This window comes from Chaetodon auriga, chromosome 19, assembly GCF_051107435.1.
Source record: "Chaetodon auriga isolate fChaAug3 chromosome 19, fChaAug3.hap1, whole genome shotgun sequence".
Lineage (NCBI taxonomy): Eukaryota > Metazoa > Chordata > Actinopteri > Chaetodontiformes > Chaetodontidae > Chaetodon > Chaetodon auriga.
Genome location: NC_135092.1, coordinates 9,534,239 through 9,540,693, shown reverse-complemented (window position 1 = coordinate 9,540,693; position 6,455 = coordinate 9,534,239). Strand labels below are relative to the sequence as shown.

Genomic DNA, 6,455 nt, shown 5'->3' with positions numbered 1-6,455 from the left:
CTTGTACTGTACTACAACAGCTGTATGCTACTATCACTGCTATGGCTGGGTCGCCTCCTGAATGGACCCTAGGTATCTAGGCTAATCTTCAACTATCGTTTTCCCAACCCACTCTAGATCCACTTCAGTGTGACGAAAGCCTCGACGGCTACGTTCCTATGGAAACCCTGCTCACGCGGTCATAGGTGTCATTTACACAGGGTACTGTGGACATACTCTATGTATACAAAACCACCCATTCAAATACTTTGGACGTATGTGTACACTTCCTCAACGGGCGGTTTTGTCAACATCAATTTTTAAAAGCGTACTTTGTTATTCCCTGATTCCCTGACAGATCAGTCCAAGCATCAACCTGTGGCAGCCACAGATACTGTTGAAATAAATGTAATTGTACAGTGCCTTATAGAGTCTTATATTTAGTGTAAAATGCAATTAGTTGTTAATGGTCACTTCTTCTTAAAGATCCTCTCCACACATGAATTAATGCATACCTAAAAACAGTCTAATGTGTGTCTGACATGGTTTTTGCACATAAAAAGTAGACATTAAAATCCTTAAAATGGCTCCTGATCCTTCTCCCTCATTCAAACTTTGCAAATGCAAGTATTTTTCACCTCACAAGTTTAACTGCTTTACACAAGAGTGTAAAGTCCATATGTGCACTGGGGGCTTTAGGTTTGCACATCATGCCTGTGTATACTAAATATTGGACCAGGATCGGCTTCCAGACTATTTGAGATGTCACAAATCACGTGCCTAGGCCGACCTCTTAAATCAGATTTTCTGTTAGCACGGAGAAAATTTGCACTCTCAGCAATGAATGTGAAAACAGCCTTCGAGTGTCAAACACATGCATCATTCTGCACAGTGCAGCTCAAACATTCAGCAGTAAGAACAAGAAGAAAAACATTTTTAACTGGAAGGGGACTTCAAGTATCGAGTATCTCCTCACCTCTCCTCTGACCTCTGCCATCACTTAAATCACCTGTCTTCCCCGACTGATGCTTGGTTTGAACTTCAGCAGATTGCATTGATTGCATTGCATTGAGTTACTGTCATGTGATTTTTTGATTTAGTCTCTGCATAAAATATCTGGTTGAGCTCTATTGACTACCTGATAATTAGCTAATTATGCTAATCAAACAAATGTCCCAAATACTACTCTCAGCAACTAAGCTGATTTGCAAGACAGAAAGTAGTATTTGAGTGTAATAATGTACATTAACACCATTTTTCTATTTGTGAAGTTTTGCATATCTGTCTGAAATAAATTTGAATGATCACAGTGATAAATGGAAAATTGTTTCTCTATCTGAATTTTCTGGAATCAGCTGGAATCTTTCTAACACTTCTCGACGGGGTAAATTCAATATAAAATCCTGAAGGATATGTCTTTCACTTTATCATTGATACAGTATTTATTTAGACTACAACAAGCCTTTTTCCATTGTAAATCGCCCATGACAGAAGACCCAAATTGATTTGTTGCAGGGAGTGTCCAAAGCATCTCTTCTGTGTCTGTTCCCGCAGAGTTTATTCAGAATAGAAATATCTCCAATAAAAATGTCCTTGGAGCTAATAATGGTACTTTCTTTTTTTTTTATTTTTATTACAGTTCTTTAAAAACTGAAGAGAATCAATGGACACTGCACCAAAAATAACCTAGAAATTCAGATGAAATTCAGAAGATGACCGTAACCAACTAACCAGCCAACTAACAAAATTTCATAACATAAGGGATAAGAGAAGTTTTATTATTAATAATGATAAATACAATTATTTCAGATAAAGTACGTGTGAGGGCTGAAACTGTAAAATAACCTCTCCTCTGATAGTTCAGGATGACCATGTTTAGCTTTATGTATGTATTTATTTTATTAATTTATGAACCCAAAAAGGAGGTAGCAGTCTTCTCGTCCAGTGCTTGAAGTTTTCTTTGTTTTATATAGAACCCATCTGTAATATCTTCATCTGCATCTTCTAAATATAGGCCTAAACAGCCACTATAAGACCACAAGATGGCAGCATCCATCACCTCTCTCTCTCTCTCTCTCTCTCTCTCTCTCACTCTCTCTCTCTCTCTCTCTCTCTCTCTCTCTCTCTCAATGGCACGAGGCGGACTGTCGTCCAGTGTCACTCATCTGCAGCTCGTGCAGATCGGACTCTGGGCACGCGGCTTTTTTTTCTCTCTTCTTCGTTTCAGCCACAGCATGAGAGGCAGCAGCACGCGCTGGGGCTCCTGGATCGGAGGGACGGAGGCGAGGAGCCCATCACAGGTGAGCACGGTACAAAAAAATGTCTTTTAAAAGTTTTGACAGGCAGAAGCAAGAAAGGTAGGCGAGATGTTTCTAAGAGATGTTTCCATTTGTCCGCATGTTTTGCAGAGTTGAGTTCAGCTCGAGACACGCCGCTACTGATGATGACAGTTTAATTAGGAAAGAACTAAAACCCGTTTTCTATTGGTCATTGTCACATCTGTTTATTGACACTGATACAGCAGCAGATCTGCATCCTTCATTTTGGCTGTTCATCATTTTAAAACGAGCCTTCACTTCTGAATTCATTCATCGGCACTAGTACCACTATCTGTCATACAGTTTCATGAATTATCATTTGCATAATCAACCCACCTGTGAACAAGAGAGAATGACCTTTGAACTCCATTTGATGGTCATTAAGAGTGCAGGGTTTTCCCTCTGAGAGGACATCAGTTTTATACTATTAGACTGGATTTACCTCTTAAAATAGCTGATGGCCCTAAATTCACCACTTGAAGTGATGTAACTTGTTATTTTATGGGAACAATAAAAAATCGAAATGTACACCTGTTGAGACTTTTCCACAGACAGAAATATAGTGTTCATGTATATTCTAGAAACTTCATACAGTTAGATGTGTACAGTAAGGTGAGTTTTTATGAAGAAGAAGTTAATGGCACAGGAGCCGAAGTTCAGAGACTACAGCGGGAGAACTTTGCATAAAGACAGAGAGGGTTTTTGTTTTATATTTAGTGCAAATTCTAATAAAAGTGGTCCCAGAATAAGTGCTGAAGCCTTATTGGAACTTCAGGTGTCATCACTTGATTTATGACCAGTGTGTCCATCTGACAGTATGGATGTAAACATGCAGTAGATGTGTGTAAAAGGTGAAAACATGGCAGTTATGAGGGGTCAAGAGGAGGAGAGGTCAGGGCCATCTGCCCAGTCATTCCTAAATGTGGTGGTCCACAGAAAGACTGGTAAGAGTTTGTTTTACGTCATCGCCTCCAAAAACACTTGCTGGCTGTCAGGGCATGTGAAAAGGTCTGCTGTTGTTCAATTATCCCGAACACAGTGAACTGATCGCTGACATTTCATCACAGACGTGCTGCAATTTTTCCGCCCTTGTTACTTTATTGCAGTATAATTTACTATTAGGAACATGAACCACGCACGCAAACACACACGCACCTATTTCTGTATCTATACAGGGCACCCGTGTGTGTGTGTGTGTGTGTGTGTGTGTGTGTGTGTGTGTGTGTGTGTGCGCATGTGACACATATGACATCCATGAATGCAAGTGCAGGTCAGCAAGGGGAGGTGGGTGCTGCTGTATAATTGGCTGCTTTTCAACTGATTATGCTTTTAATTGACTGTAAACATTGTAATAGTACTACACAACATTAACGGCCCTGACACTGTAGATTGTACTGTTTGCACGATGAGAGCACGTGTGTGCGTGTGTGTGTGTGTGTGTGTGTGTGTGTGTGTGTGTGTGTGTGTGTGTGTGTGTGTGTGCGTGAGCGAAAGAGATAAAGAGATAAAGAGATGGATCAAAACAGAGAAAGGCAGAGAGACGGTGTTTGACAAGCTGTGAAAAGCAATTTCTACTTCCAAGAAAAGTTGTGAAACGAGCATAATGTCCTAAGTAGAAGTACATTGATATTGCAGTACTAGTAGTGCAGAGATCAGGTGGCGAGTGCAAGAAACATGCCTCCAAGTCTGACAATGTGTTTTCAAACTTTTTTTAAGCTTGCCTAAGACTAATTCCCTGAAAACAAAAGCTGAGTTTTCCAGTGTCACTGAGGTGCATCTCTGCACCTTGTTGTGTGGGGGAACAACTGCATTAAGTTATTCATTATCTAACCATTATAGTCTTCAAACATAAAGATTTTGGCTCAAGCAAATACACATCATACAGTACTATAGTAATGAGCAGAGGCATGTAGAATACACACCATAATAGTATTTATTTTTGGCTTTTTGGAGAATATTGATTGCATAGAGATGATTGTTTTGCTGACCCAGCGTGTTGTTTTCATGAGAGTTGAGGTGAGTTTGGATAAAGTAGGTATTATTTAGTGAAGTGGCAGAAGTGGACAGCGGATCCAGGGTCTCATTCACTGATCTCACTTGAACTTGAACTGAACTATTTCCCATTTCAGTGATGTAATGAAACATAATCAATATGACACAGCAGCTCAACAAGACTGCGATGACCCACAGTCCATAGCCTGCAGTCTTTGCTAAAGCATCAAATATTACAGATATTAAGAAGGGATGACTTATATTTAGTTGGACTGGAACATGTCTAAGCTGTCACACGGGAGGCAGCCTTTTCAAAATAGGCTGATGCAGCGGTGTCATCTAAAAGCAGCTCTCCAGGCCATTGTTTAAATCCCCTCTCTGGTAATAAATCACTTTCCCTTGACACAGCTCCTATTCTCAGTAAATCTTGTCCAAGGCAGCATTAGCTTGCCAACATCTTTTTGGCTCGTCCACATGTACAAAACATATTACATGGGGTCCACCCCGAGTAATCCTTTAAACACACAGCATTGGTCCTAAGAATAAGAACCAATGTATGCTCATCACTCATCTTGCCTTAAGTTGCTTCCCAGGAATAAGTAGTCCCAATTGTGTAACCTCTGGCAACATCTGGGAAGAAGACAAAATAAATAAAAGGCAATTGTGAAAACAGGCAGTCGCGGTGATTCGCCATTATTAGACAATTTATTATTATTTATTTATCAAAAGCCGAATCTGGACAACATTTAAATTGGATTTTGATTATCTTAGAAAATAAGCACTCCCTCATCCAAAAGCAGAAATCCTAAGCAAGGCACAACTCCAACACTGGCCAGCAGCCATTAGCAGTCTGATAGCCTTGGCCACTTTCCGGATACGAGCATCTGTAAATGAGTCGGGCTGGTGAAACAAGCTGCTGTTGAGAGACGATGAATGTACTCAAGTAACCTGCCCCTGCGAAACGACGATAGAACACTATATTAGTCACAGAAGAAGTGATTCTGGGGATCAGCCCTGGTCTCTGCCTTTACCAGAAACAGTTAACTTCTTGTCCCTGCGATTGCCCACTGTTCTGTCCTTATTAGCCACTCCCCACAGACACTGAGGAGAGAGCCACCGCCTTCAGGCTAATTTTAGGCCGTCTGTAGCAACTGCAACTCATTAGCCTGATTCCAGGGCTAGCCAGACCTTATTCATTGTCAGTGTCACCTCACTCAAAGCAGCATATCCGTCTATACTATAATCCCTGTTGGTTATCGATAGAGATATGTTATCGTATGGGCATCGCCATTATGTGCGGCCTCAGTGCAAGAATACAATGAAATAAGAGATTTTTTGTACTAGCTTTGTGAACACGATTCCCCCTTGACGAATAAAACAGCAGCGCACTTAGGTCACCGGGAATCAGTTGAGGTTTCTGTTATTGACATCGCGAGCAGCCAATGAGCAAACAGTTCAACTTGCTGGTGTGTAAGCCTCAGACGTTCCGCGGAGCCCGAAGCTGCAACTCTGCTGGCATTTACTGACCTCCTGCAGTCAGAAAACATCCGAGCTACTTCCTCGAGCGCCGTTGTTCAGCTGTTCTTTGACGTTCTCTGACTTCCTTGTGTACGATCACGTGCTGGGTTTATATCCCACATACCAGTGAACAAACAGAACTGAGTCTCCAAAGCAGATAATAATCAGCTGTCACTGTGTGCAAAAGTGAAAGCAAAACTTTGGCTGGCAGCCCATCACACTGATGGAGCTGTTAGCATGTTTGTCTCTTAATGCAGCCGGGATTCAGTTTCAAGCTTGTGTTGGAAATTCCTGCATCATTGTTGCCCATCCATATCTGTTACAAGTTACTTAATGAGAGAAGCAGATGGATGGATGAAAGGATAGGGTTTCTTTTCTGGAGGATTCATTTGGCTAGTTCAGGAGATGAGCTGATGTTACTCGATTTGTTGACGATTCGTTGCACGTCCATCTCTCCCGGTGCCGCACAAAACTTCTAGATAAGTTCTGTTAAATATTAACACATTAAATGTTTTGAATTTTGAGTGTCTATTTTGAATATATGGACGTATGTATGTTGAAAGGAGGTCATGCACACATCTAGTCAACCACTCTGCATTTGTGTGTGAGTTAGCAAAGTGGAACTGAGAACATTTTAAATAGCTGTTG

At 41.1% G+C, this 6,455-nt stretch overlaps 1 protein-coding gene across 2 annotated transcripts in view; it reads left to right on the top strand.

The window, feature by feature from the left end:
* The first annotated feature begins 2,132 nt into the window (after nucleotides 1–2,132).
* The window catches only part of LOC143337624 (5-hydroxytryptamine receptor 4), a 43,240-nt gene continuing 38,917 nt past the window's right edge, over nucleotides 2,133–6,455 (top strand). The window contains exon 1 of one of the 2 annotated variants that reach the window (XM_076757277.1): nucleotides 2,133–2,279. The gene's annotated coding sequence lies outside the window, so the exon portion shown is untranslated. The remainder of the gene's footprint in view (nucleotides 2,280–6,455) is intronic. The other variant, XM_076757278.1, reaches the window with a different exon arrangement.